The 14006-nt window shown below is 37.8% G+C and overlaps 1 long non-coding RNA gene across 2 annotated transcripts in view; it reads right to left on the reverse strand.

Annotated features, from left to right (window-relative positions):
• LOC120532440 overlaps positions 1 to 14006 on the reverse strand; it is a 57974-nt gene that overhangs the window by 32710 nt on the left and 11258 nt on the right. Inside the window, exons 1-2 of one of the 2 annotated variants that reach the window (XR_005634294.1) lie at positions 10204 to 10269; positions 9953 to 10080 (exon numbers count right to left, since the gene is read on the reverse strand). This is a non-coding gene — a long non-coding RNA (uncharacterized LOC120532440). Of the gene's footprint in view, positions 1 to 9952; positions 10081 to 10203; positions 10270 to 14006 lie in introns of those variants that run through there. The other variant, XR_005634295.1, reaches the window with a different exon arrangement.

Here is a 14006-nt window from a genome sequence, read left to right on the forward strand (position 1 = left end):
AAAAAAATAATCTAATTAATTAGAGGCTGTGTAATAATTAATCTTGATTAATCGTATGTAATCACACATGAATATTTGCCCCAAATCGCAAATGTTTTTTTTTTATTTAAAAGGGTTTTAGTGGACGACAGAATCAAATAATAGACATGGAGATGAATATTGTAAACTCAAGCTCTTTAAATTTCTGAAAAAAAAATGCTTTTAAACTGCATTCCAATTCAAAACAGAAACAAAAATATCATCCCTGGCTAAAATTGGGCAGACTTAAAAATAAAGTGGTATTTTAAGTACTTTAAGTACATTTTCAGAATGGTATTGTCTTTAAATAATAATAACAAAAATTTCAACATAAAGTGCAGTTTTTCTTCTTAAAAGAATAAGGCAGAAACATAAAAGGTAATTTGACCAGCTTCACCTTTAAACTCTGAGTAACCTTAGCCAAAATTATTTTGTACATTAGCCTAAAACAATGTGATCATTGAACATTTTGTAATTAGATGTAATTAGAATTACTAACGGTCATGGAAGTCCAATGATCCCCAGTAAGAGCCACAAAGTCCACTTTCTGTAATGCATCTAATTTTTGCTTTTCAGTGTGCACAAAACCATGCTTTTATCAAGGCTTCCGTCAGGTAGTCTTTTGAAATGAAATTTTCCTCCGATCAGTCGTAGGAACGCGCTTTATTCCGACTCTAACATTTTTGTAGCTCTGATGTGTGCATCAATGTAATCGATATACCATGAAATCATGCATTGACAAAAGTTCCCCTTTGCTTGGAATTGAAAGTGTGATTAAATGCGTTATTTTTTAACGCGTTATGGAGTACATGCATCGAAACTTCTCAGCTGTGCTTGTGCTAAGAAAAGGAAACATTTTAAAAATAACGTAACATGATTGTGAATGTAATAGTTTTGTGACCTTTATGAGTGTTGCTGTCATCAAGAATTTGATTATAATTTCTTTCAATCAGGTTCGTATTTGGACAGTTTGCACAAAACCACGCTTTTATCAAGGCTTCAGTCGGGTAGTCTTTTGAAATGAAATTTGCCTCCGATCAGTCTTAGGAACGCTTTGTATCCATTATTCATAAAGCTTCAATCGGTGATCTGTCTTTCTGCGTTAACCGCATATTTTTTTATACGTCTCAAACCAAGGGGATGCGAGGGTAAAATGAATCGGGAAGCGCGCGTACATACTCAGTGCAGTGTCGGGAATCGAACCTCAGATGTCGGCGCTAGAGGCGAAGTCTCTATCATTGGGCCACGGCGTGTGGTTTGTCTATTTGAGAGTATGTAGATCAGGGTATATATATACATATATATATATATATATACCTGCGCTTAGCAGCGGAGAAGTAATGTGTTAAAGAGGTTATGAAAAAGAAAAGGGAACATTTTAAAAATAACGTAACATGATTGTCAATATACAGTATTTGTTTTGTGAGTGTTACTGAGTGTTGCTGTCATCAAGGATTTGATTATCATTATTTCTTTCAATCAGGTTCGTATTTGTAGGATGTGTTGTGTTCAAGTTACATTCCGTGTTTGTCAATCGTTGTAAAGATAACAGGTTTCATTCATTGATTTGTTTCTTACTGCATTAATAAACAGCTTGTCTCTTTATCTTTTATCTTTATCTCTTTATCTGAGACCTGACACACTGCATGCACAGGTTTTTTTTTTACACTGTCTTCCTTTAGCGGGACGTTGACTTTTTCCACCGTGTGCTTTGTTTCCGCAGTAGCTGCACTTATAAATATGCTTGTATGTATCACACGCTTTATATTTTATTGCTGCCTTCTCAATTGTGTAATTCGGTTTTTGTTCAGCACTCTTTGGAACTGTTGCTTTTTGTCTGTGCACTGCGTCATTTCATGTGAGCCGCTCGGTGTACATGCATCAAAGGTTCCCAGCTGTGCTGGTGCCATATCGTGCTATGTCCACGGCTGCATTTAATGTTAGCTAAGACCCGGCACTTAAAAGTTTCTCTCGCAGTTTCGCTGAGTTTGTGCCAAACACCACCCTGACCATCTCATCTTCCTCTGCATAAGCACAGTCCTTCACCCGTGAATATTTAGCGGCAGTGTTTCTATTGGATTGCCGCTGATGGACGGCTTTATATGGGCAGGCACTAAATTATGTGGGAGGCGTAACTCCGCCTCCCACGGCTATCGAGCAGAAGTCTATTATAGTATATGGATGAAAAAATAGGTTCCAGTTATGACCATTACGTGTAGAATTTCAAAATGAAACCTGCCCAACTTTTGTAAGTAAGCTGTAAGGAATGAGCCTGCCAAATTTCAGCCTTCTACCTACACGGGAAGTTGGAGAATTAGTGAGTCAGTCAGTGAGTGAGGGCTTTGCCTTTTATTAGTATAGATAGATAGATAGATAGATAGATATGAATGGCACTATATGATAGATAGATAGATAGATAGATAGATAGATAGATAGATAGATAGATAGATAGATAGATAGATAGATAGATAGATAGATAGATAGATAGATAGATAGATAGATAGATGAACATCATAATTTCTTTGGCAGGCGTTCCATTTCAGACAACACTGGAGTAGATGAATGTGGTTACCTTGGTTGAATCCCAGGCCTGCACATTCACCGTATTTTCATGCTGTATTGTAATTTATGCTACTGTCAGATCTGTGCCAGAAACATTACCTGATAGTTAAATTTTACTTTGGGTTTGTACTGAGGTTGAGTTGATCTTTGTTAAGATTACTTTGAAAGATAACTTTTCAGGTTTATAGCAGTTTTATTGTGAGAAAGTGTTTATAAATGGCTTTGCGTTCTAAAAATCTTTAACTGGACAAGTTAATACTGGAAATGGCTAAATTATTAGCCTTGTTTTACATGTACATCAGTAATACTTGCATATTCACTCATCATGGACACAGCGTACACAACTCAACACACTACTGTACACTTTATGCTCAATAGCACTTTATTCTCACAGTGTTCAATACATTAGCAGGGGCCAAAAGCTGCTTTGTTTACAAGCCACACTCCTGCCAGGATTCATGGGTATATTGGTATGTTTTCGCATTGCTTCCCCTGAAAGGGCTGCACATCAGGTTACCTTAGCAAAGGCCAAGAGCCACTTAAAGAGCTATGCTTCTGCTGAGATTCATGGATGCGGTGCTGGCCTAAAAGCCTTCCGCTGCCGAGTCATAGTGTTGTGATGTGGGATTTTGCATATAACTTGATAAATGTTTTGTATGCCTTTATTTATAATTTAGGCAAACCAATGTAATTTAGAGGTATTCATGTTTGCCTTCCCCCCACCCCCCTTTTTACAACTGTCTCTTTGTAATTTTATGACAGGATTTGGGGGGATGTCTTAAACCAGTTTTCCCCCACACAAAGCCAGGTTAGCTTAACATATGGTCTTGGGGGGTTGAGGTGTTAAAATGTACTATTTCTCCCATTGGTCTGAGATATGGCTGTTTGGAATTGGCTTGTCTCAGAGGCCTTTAAGTACCATGATGTCCTATTGGTTCTAGGAATTGGAGAGAACATCTATAAATGTACTTGCTCAACCACATTCTCTCTCTCTAACCAACATATGATGAAGAAGCATCTCTCTTGCTAACCTGTGATGATGAAGACAACACAATGAAGAGCACAGCTCAGCAGCCATATTGAACAGGCATGTGGCTGAAAGCTGAGCACCAATGATGCCTTAACTAGCGACATTTTAAGTAACTGCAAGTCTGTGTGCCACCTGAATTACACATCACCATTTTATCAGGTTGTATGGTTGGCAATATTCAAATGTACTTTGCATTTTGTTATTATTTATGAATATTATCAGTAATACATTATTTTATGTGTGACTTAACTCCTGCTTGTCTTTTTACTACATCTATTTGCCTGAGGTTATAGATATAGAAGGGAAGGTGGGGAGAAGTTAAATAGAATACCTTATATACAGTGGTAAGTCTGTGAGATTAGGTATTCTAAGGCTACATATTAATAATACAATAGGGGAAAGTAGAGCAATACATATATTACTCTACCAAGATAAAACACATAGATATGACACTCCATTCTCTAATCTCTACCCGTGAAAGAACATAACGTGAATGAACACAGCTTGTTATATCAGCACTCATAGTCATTCATAAATATCAGTAAACAACAAGACAACTTCAGAGAAGTAATGGTCAAACTTTACTTCAATCATTACTTATGTTCATTTTCAGATTGAGCTAATGTGGTTTAATGGAGTGGTATAAGTGAGACATATCAAAGTGCACTTTAGTGTGTATCTGGGAATTTTATACTGAAACGAATGATAGTTACAAATACTATATTTGTTTCTTGTGATGCATAGTCTTTTGATTGAAGATCACAAAAGAAATTACAGTTACAGAAGCAAAAACATCTTCGGTATCTAATCAAGAAGTAATACCATACATATCAAGTGCTGTAAAATGTAGCTCCATATCATATTTGTTACATCTGTTTATCGTTGTCATTGTCAACTTTATTTATATGGCACATTTAAAACAACATAGGAATGCTGTGGCCAAAGTGCTTTACAATAATAGAATAAAAGAAAAACATACAATTAACATGAATAACATAAATAGAAATAAAATAAATGAACATAAATAAAATAAATAATAAATAGAAGTAATGTTACATAATCACAATGAGGAAACCATCAGTATTACTGAAGGTCACGGAATGCTAGTGAATAGAAATGAGTCTTTAACCTCGTCTTGAACAGTTCAATTGTAGACGACTCCTTTATGTGACGAGGTAAAGAGTTCCACAGGCGAGGAGCAGCAGCTGCAAAAGCCCTGTCCCCCATAGTTTTACACTTGGTACGAGGGACAACAAGAGACAACTGACCAGAAGATCTAAGCACTCTAGATGGCTGGTGTAAAGCACACAATTCGGATAAATAGGCAGGAGCAAACCCATGTAAAGATTTAAAAACTAGCAACAACATTTTAAAATCAATTCGAAAACTGACGGGCAGCCAGTGTAAAGAAGCTAATATTGGAGAAACAGAATCAGACTTTCTTGCCCCAACCAGGAAGCGAGTTGGCAGCATTCTGGACCAACTGTAACCTGTGTATTGGGGATTTGATAATACAGCGAGTTGCAGTAATCAAGGCGAGAAAAGATAAAAGCATGAGTAGCTTTCTAAAGATCCCTAGAACATTAAAATAATAATTGTATAATGATAATAATAACCGTTCCCAAAAACATAAAGAATCCATGTATATAAACAGGTTATCTCAAACTTTACCTTAATTGCTAGTGACTGCAAAGGTAACTGCTTTCTTAATGTCATTATGACTGATAGTGTAGAGAACCCAGCGGCGCGGGTGCATCGATTGGGTTACACAATCAACACTGCAGTTAGTTGGTCCCACCCGATCAATAAGGGCTCTCGTTTGCTGACTGCTGCACTAGCAAGAATTTTACCAATTACCAACTCCATGTTTGCAAGAGTTTGAGCGGTTAAGTCAATTGTAATAACTAAAATTCATTTTTATTGTATTCCTAAGAATAACTTAGGAGTACTTTGAAATCACTTCAGCTTTTTTGTTGTCTGGCACCTCCTGACACACTAATATAAGAAAACCCCCACAGATGATGTGCTGTTTTGCTTGTGTTGATATCTACTTATACAAGAAATCAAGCGTTTGTGTGCTTCCCCATATTTTTGGCACAATAGACCCAAAACAACTCATCTTTTGGCCATTTTTGTTCCATATTTTGTACAGGAAATTACACCCTTATGATAAAGAGCAAACCAATAGGTGCACACATGATTAGGGGGACTTAAAGGGGTGTGGGCCACATCAACCGACCACAGGGGTTCTGCTATTGGGTTAGACAGAATGGACAGCTAAAAACTGCTGCTCAGTGTCAGGCACTCGGGTCCTTAATAGATAAAACTGGCAAGTCCTTGATAGAGAGACTGAGGTCAGTGGAACAGTAAGAGATGCCGACACAGAAATGTAATTTGAAAAAAAATGCAACTTATTTTGCAGCAAATGGCGCAAACAGTCACAAAAATTGTGCATTGCAAAAAGGCAAAGAAATAAAAAAATATCCTGTAAAAATTGCATCCATCCAATGGTTCCCTCAGGGTCCTTCTCTGAAATAAAGATACATTTTATTAACCTACTCTTGTTCTGAAGCAACTCCGTACGTCCTCCTGCTCACCCAGCTTATTCCCCTATTCCACTTCCCCGATAGGCTTTTATAAGTTGACAAGGGACCTGGACACCCATCCTGCTGTCACGCGGCTCGTGCACCTTTAAACTTGGGAGTTATCCATGTGCACATGATCACCTGATCACCAGATGGCGCTAGTTCGCTCCCACACACACCTCCGGACACCCGCACTGGTCCTCCTCAACGGCGCCTCCTCCGCAAACAACAAAAGCAACAAAACAAAAAACATTCAAGAACAAATACAGCCTTCAAAGACCCATTGCTGTGCCCTATCTTGTTGCCAAAAAGCCCCAGGCCGTAAGCAAACGTCTCCCGAGGACATGGACAAGCGGCCGCCGACTCAACTCCCAGAAAACCTGCTGAGGAGAGACGACACCAACATCTATCTATCTATCTATCTATCTATCGTATAGTGCCTGTCTATCTATCTATCTATCTATCGTACAGTGCCTATCTATCTATCTATCTATCTATCTATCTATCTATCTATCTATCTATCGTATAGTGCCTATCTATCTATCTATCTATCTATCTATCTATCTATCTTATAGTGCCTATCTATCTATCTATCTATCTATCTATCTATCTATCTATCTATCTATCTGCCTATCTCTATCTATCTATCTATCTATCTATCTATCTATCTATCTATCTCTGTCTATCTATCTATCTATCTATCTATCTATCTATCTATCTATCTATCTATCTATCGTATAGTGCCTATCTATCTATCTATCTATCTATCTATCTATCTATCTATCTATCTATCTATCTATCGTATAGTGCCTGTCTATCTATCTATCTATCTATCTATCTATCTATCTATCTATCTATCTATCTATCTATCTATCTATCTATCTATCTATCTATCTATCTATCTATCGTATACGTGCCTGTCTATCTATCTATCTACTAAATCCTGACTTGAAGGGGGTAAATACTTAGGTGATCAATTCATTTTGTGTTTTATGTTTGTAATTAAATGAGATCACTTTGCACTTTTTGCTTTGACATTAAAGATTCAAATTAAATCTACTGTGATTCAATGTTATACAAAATAATAAAATGTGAAAATATCCAAAAGGCACTGTATTCTGGAAAAAAGAAACAAGAGTATGTGAAAGAGGACTGGAGAAAACAAATCAGAACTAAGCAAAGAGAAGAAGAAGCATAAGGCCACAAATGGAAGACCAGCTCCAGAAATGTATCAGAGAGTTTAAAGGTACAAAACCTTTAGAAAGAAACACAAGAGAAGGCCCATAGCAGTGCCTCTGGCAGGTGATAAACAGTTGATGTACGAATGTTATATTTTTAAAAATGGCATTCAGAGATAGGGTTAAATTAATGGAAATGTTTTTTGCCCTTTTTGCATAACTCAGGATAAAGAGGAAGAGAAACAAACAAATCCAGTCACTCCATAGTTCATAAGAACTGAAGATAACAACAAAAGAGGAAGAAGAAAGAAAGATAGTGCAGCCTTTAAAATCCAATGTCTGCAGCCCTGTGGCATCAAAAAATATCACAAAGGATTGCCACTCTGTTATCAGCCCAGGCAGAAAATGAAGTTAGGCCTCTCCCAAAACAGGAAGCTTCTCTATGAAACACTGAGGAGTGAATGTGCAAAGCGGGGAGCCTCATGGGAGCTGGCAGAGTGCCTGTCCCTGCTTGGCCTTAGTCTAATTACTTCTCCACTGTTTTAGCAGACATGACATAATAAGTCTTTGCAATACTGGGCTCCTATATCATGATTTATTTGGAAATTATATTTTTCCAAGTATTTTTACAGTCTGTCCCTTAGGATGTGTAAAATAGTGAAATAAACAGACCAAACTGTAGCATGCCACATGTACGTGTAGCTGGTGTTGCTTTATCTAAAAGAGAAGTTTAAAAGTGTTTTGACATATTCATGCACCTCAGCGCTTTACAAGAAATGGTCAGACAGACTTATAATTGTGCTGAATCAGACAGAGGTGAGGTCACTGAGTGACAATTTGGTGGGACAAGATTTTCATATATTAACAACCATTATAGGAACATTATGACTTTCACATTTATATTCTCCATTATAAACATTTTGCATACGTCATTCAATAACGGATATAATGTAACTTTACATTTTCAAACCTGTTTAATCTAAAATTCAAGCATCAAACCAAAAAGATCATTAGAACATTAAAAAATATTTGATGAGTACAGGCCTGCCTTTGAAGGTCCACAAAAGTCCTACTGTCTACCATGCAACTTCTACCGTATGTGTAAAATTTACTCTTAGCAAGTTTCCAACTGGGGGCACAGTGGTAGCTCTGCTGCCTCGCAGTTAGGAGACCCGGGTTCACTTTCCGGATCCTCCCTGTATGGAGTTTGCATGTTCTCCCCGTGTTGGTGTGGGTTTCCTCCAGGTGCTCTGGTTTCCTCCCACAGTCCAAAGACATGCCATTTAGGTGCATTGGCGATTCTAAATTGTGCTTGATGCGTGTGCCCTGTGGTGGGCTGGCGCCCTGCCCAGGTTTTGTTTCCAGCTCTGGCATTGGCTCCAGTACCCCTTTAGTTAGGATGTAGCGGGTTGGATAATGGATGGATGGATGAAAGTTTCTAACTGTGCCCCCATTTTCTTCTTGTACTCATTTTAAAGATCCACTGTACTAATTTCCTTCATAATTTTAAACAGTTCAACCATGTTTCCCATTAATCTTTTGCTTAAACTGATAAGGTTTAGCCCTCCTCTTTAATCTTATAATTCATCCCCTGTTGCCCTGTTAGCCTTGTTGCTCTTCTCTGAATTTTTTTCTAGTGCATCTATGCCCTTTCTGTAGCCTGAAAACCAAAACTGCACAGAGTACTCCAGATGAGGCCTCACCAGTGGGTTATAAAGATTGAGAATAACCTCCTTGGACTTGTACTCTACACATCAGGGCGCTATATAAAGTACCGTTCTGTTAGCCTTTTTATTGGCTTCTGGACACTGTCTGGGAGATTATAGTGATGAGTCCACTACGACTCCTAAATCCTTCTCATAAGGTGAACTTTCAATTCTCAGACCTGCCATTGTCTATTCAAACCTAACCTTTTTACCTCATACGTGTAATACTTTACATTTAATTACATTAAATTTCATCTGCCACAAATCTGCCCAAGCCTGAATGCTGTCCAAGTCCCTCTGTAATGATTCATCCATTTCTAGATTATCTGCCAATTAACCTGTCTTGGTATCACCTGCAACCTTAACCAGCTTGCTATTTATATTCCTATCCAAATCATTTATTTATATTAAAAATAGCAGCGCCCTAGCAATGACCCCCTGTGGAACACCACACTTAAGATCACCCAGTTCTGATGAGGTTCCTCGCACCATCACCCAGACCAGCCCTAATTTCAGGACCCATTGAATTGGCCTAACCCAAGGCAGCCTGGCACCAAACTCTAAAGGCAGGCTCTCTGACCTGTACAGGGCTAACAATGGGGCCCAGGCCTTCAAATAATGAAAGTTCAAAAATGTTCATGAAAATGGAGAACAGGGAAACTGTGAAACCTCTCATTTAAAACAAACAAACCAAGATACATATTTTTAAACATTTAATCAAAAATAAGGCCGTTAACATAAAGGAGCAAAAAAGCATCCAAATCTAAATCAGAATCGAAAGACATTACCTTAAATGAAATGTGGGGGTCAAAAGCCAGAAGAAACAAAACAAGCAAAACAAGGCAAGACTCAAAATAAACCATGAGCACTAACCAGCAATGTTGAAACATTCTAAAACTTCATCTTGAATATTGCTGGAGACAGGAACCTTGGCTGCATAATAAGGTGGTCCCATCTTCTTATATTTCACCTACAGGGGGCAGGGCAGATCACACACAACCCTATATAGAAACAGAAAAGCAAAGAGCATCATAAAATTACAGAAATGTAAAGAAAAAACAACCAAAACAGAATTAATAACATATAAAATTAGAAACTGTCACGCATGTGTGACTGGGGATAACCTTTCTGGCTTGAGCAATATAAGCGGTTTGAACCCAAACCAAGAGGAGGCGCTGATGCTATCCATTCTCTCTCTTCTATCCGCAGTACCGAGAAGAGCTTTGGCAACTGACACCACCGTAGGAGCACAGAGAAGGCTCCTCCCCTTCCAGTCAGGACTAAATAAAAGGAGCCAAGTCTTATTTGGAACCTGAACTCAAAAGTGGAAGGAGCTCCTGTGCTGCTTGAAACAGATGTGCTTCAGCTGTTGTTCTATTTTGAAAGCTATTGTGGCTGTTTTGTTTTGTTTTTTTTCTAAAAGACTGGATTGGCCAACTTTTATTTCAATCTGAGGGCTCCTCGAGACTTCCTGGCTATGAAAAAACTTCAACATTTAAACTAAACAAACCAAAAATGGACTTCAGTTGGGACAACAACCCTGTGTTATGATTTGCAGTTTTTTTTTAACCTTTTCTGAAGTGTTTCCTACAATATTTTAACTTAGTTAGAGGTTTATAAATATGGAAAAAAATGACCCGCTGTAACAACCCCTAACAAGAGCAGCCGATAAAAGAAGTAGTTAGAGGTTTATAAATGCAAGGGTTCTGGATCTGATCTTAGTTTGTTTTTAGAAAGTACTAGGGGGTTCTGCCCCCTGCTCGCTTCGCCTGCCAACCCTTGGGTTTGGTTAACCGGATATACTGGACAACTTTAAGAGATTGTTATTTTCATGGGAATTGTTACATATGCATTATTTTCACTTTTACTTTAAAACATCAGTTAAAACAATATTTGGAATTAACTTTTCTTCAAGATTACAATTTTGATTCTGTGTTTGGATTTATATTGTAACTGCCTGTGAGTGAATATCGCTTTTTCTCTTTAATAAATAAACTGACTTTTTTGAATGTTTGTCCCCGTGATTTGTTAATTGTCATGGCAAAAGCTATTCTCACGGGAAACTGTAAATGTTTTAATACGAATGGCGTATCAAGATCTCCTTTCGTGTCTAATTTTATTTGCGGAATATGTACTACATTACCTTTCTTGTTGCCTGTTAAGATTTTGCATGTTACAATTTTTCGACCAATTTTTAATACAACTAATTTGCTCTATTGCATAGTCCATCACTCATATATAAATTGCACAATAACATTATGATACATCCTTCTTTCAACAGTAATTCAGCGGGTGGGAGACGGGAAGGTGTTAACGCTTGTAGATATTCTAAGGGATATTGTAAACTGATGTTTTCATCTTCTGCACAATCACCACCAACTGCTTCAGCACAGTGTATTGATACGCATTTAATCAATTTGCCGTGTAACCGATTGACAATTTTTGCGTTAATTCGTTTGACTTCATCGTTTCTCGCTGCCATATTTAGATGAATGGGCGATTCTAAACTGGATCTTCATAAGTGTAAGTGTGTGTGTGTCTTCATAAGTAAGCCCTTTAATGGATTGGTGTCTGTCCAGTTTAAGTGTCAGAATGCACCTGATGACCGCGGTGTTGTTTGATAATAGTTGTAAGTAGGGTGTGACTTGAAAGAATTTCATGGTAAAAGTTTCCATCTCGCTGGATTTTCTTCCAAAAAGCCTCTTCAAAAAGTCACGTCTTGTTGTAGCATTAGTCTCGTCAAGATTTTTTTATTATAATAGAGGGATTATTGGAAAGCTGAATATTTTTTTTACTACTTTTCCCAGAGAGCTGTTTTGTTTATCACTGGCACTGCCATTTTTTGTTATGGCATTTTACTTTACTTACCAGCAGTTGCAGGAGAATACAGACAATGAGGGAGCAATACTTGACAGCCCGCAGTTTCAAGAGCGCTGTTGTTCAGCAGGAAAGGATCAGAGTGGACCTGAAGCAGTCTTTTCCATAAAGCCTATAAGTGTGTACTGTATGTTTTTACAAAATGTGAAGGCTATGATTTGTTGTTGGTCAGATGTACAGTACATGGTGGCAGGCTCTTGCTTTTGGCTGTGCATTTCCACTTAGCATTACAGATGTAATAACTTGGTGAAGTATATTTAACATCTCATCAAAGAAAAGGTAAACCCTGCACACCACAGTATTGTTATACATGGGAGCATTGAGAGAGTATCATTTGCATGTGTCAAGGAAAACAAAGGAGAACGATTACCAAGGTGACACCAGCACTAACCTCTGTTTTCTGTCCTACAATGGTGGAACACACACAGGAAGAGCTCTGACATCACTTCTGTGCTCCTTGCACCTGCATCACTGTTTAACACTAGAATTACCAGAGCCTATGAGAAAACTCGTAAATCCACCCCACCTTAAATCCGTTTGCACCTCTCCGTTTGCCTCTTTTGTCCTGTAAATGTGTCAATTAAGACAAGCAGCAAGCAAACTGCTATTCCATCCCTCAACGTCGCAGAACGCTCAAAAAGTCCTCCCAGCTCATGCCTTGTTTGATTATCTGAGAGTGAAGTGCTGGAGTTTTAGAGTGGAAATAAGAGATCGTTATTTGGAACACATGCATTTCATGTGTGTTCCGTTTCTACAGTAATCTGTGTAAACACATTGTTAAAACAGAAATGCTTTCATATTTTAGTAATGTTACAAAATGTAGGCATAAACTATAGAATGTATGAAGCCTGAAATCCAAAGATCAAATAAACACTTTCACAAAAGGTTCAAGGATAAGACAACAGCTTCCATGGTGTAGCGGTAAGATTTGTTGACTTGTAATCAACAGTAACCAGTTCGATCCCAATTTCCACTATAAAACTTCAACAGTTCACTTCTAGATAATCAAACAAGGCATGAGCTGGGAGAACTTTGTGAATGTTCTGCGACATTGGGGGATGGAATAGCAGGCTGCTTGCTGCTTGTCTTAATTGACACATTTACAGAACAAAAGACGCTGACGGAGAGGTGCAAATGGATTTAAGGTGGGTAATTCTAGTGTTAAAGAACTCGCTGACCAGGAGACAGTGTTCATTATGGAACCAGCTGCTAACAAACTCTGACCTGTACAAGGCAATTCAATTAGTGGCTGAAAAATCATATCTAGGAGTGTGTTCTTTTTTTGTTTCTTTTTATTTCCTGGACATTAAATGGGGCATTCCTCAGGACCCCAACCCTTTATGATCCATCAAACTCTATTTTACAGTAAGCAAAGTATCCTGTCATTCAGCATATCTGTTCTTGTAATGTGCCAGGGGATGGCGTGCATAATATTTATAGGTGCTGCATAAAAGATGAATTTCACAATTTACTTAGTGTGCCAGTTTCAGATCTCATTTTTATTTTATGTTTATTGCCAGCTAACACAAAGCACAAGAACTCCATTGTAGCCAATGCTGGTCAATAAGGAAAAAAAATTAAAAATCTTGATCCCGGTTCTACTTCAGCAGACATATATAAAAAGGTTCTTCAGTCTCCAGCAATATATAAGAAATTTATTTAACAAAGATGCTGTTTGAGAAACTCCATAAATCTGGCACTGCAATTACAGGAGTGCTGCCAATCCTTTGTTAGGCAAAGGCTTTATAGAGTATGAATATGCAAGATAATATTTTACATAAAGCTGATAACATGTTAATCTAAAATAAACAGGTCCACATATGGTACATCAAATCATCCTGTATGATGTTACATAGAGAGATACCTGATCTAAATAGAGTAAAAATATTACATAAAGGTTTTAAACTACAATGGCCTTGTTCAATTTCTGCCCAAAATCAAGAAACAGTGAAGAGACTTTGGAAGAGGAGGACAAAAAAAACAGATGTGTAAGAAATATATTATTGAGTCACCCTGAAATGAAGAAAGAGGTGTGACCAGTGCAGAAGCA

This window comes from Polypterus senegalus, chromosome 7 (assembly GCF_016835505.1).
Source record: "Polypterus senegalus isolate Bchr_013 chromosome 7, ASM1683550v1, whole genome shotgun sequence".
Classification (NCBI taxonomy): domain Eukaryota; kingdom Metazoa; phylum Chordata; class Cladistia; order Polypteriformes; family Polypteridae; genus Polypterus; species Polypterus senegalus.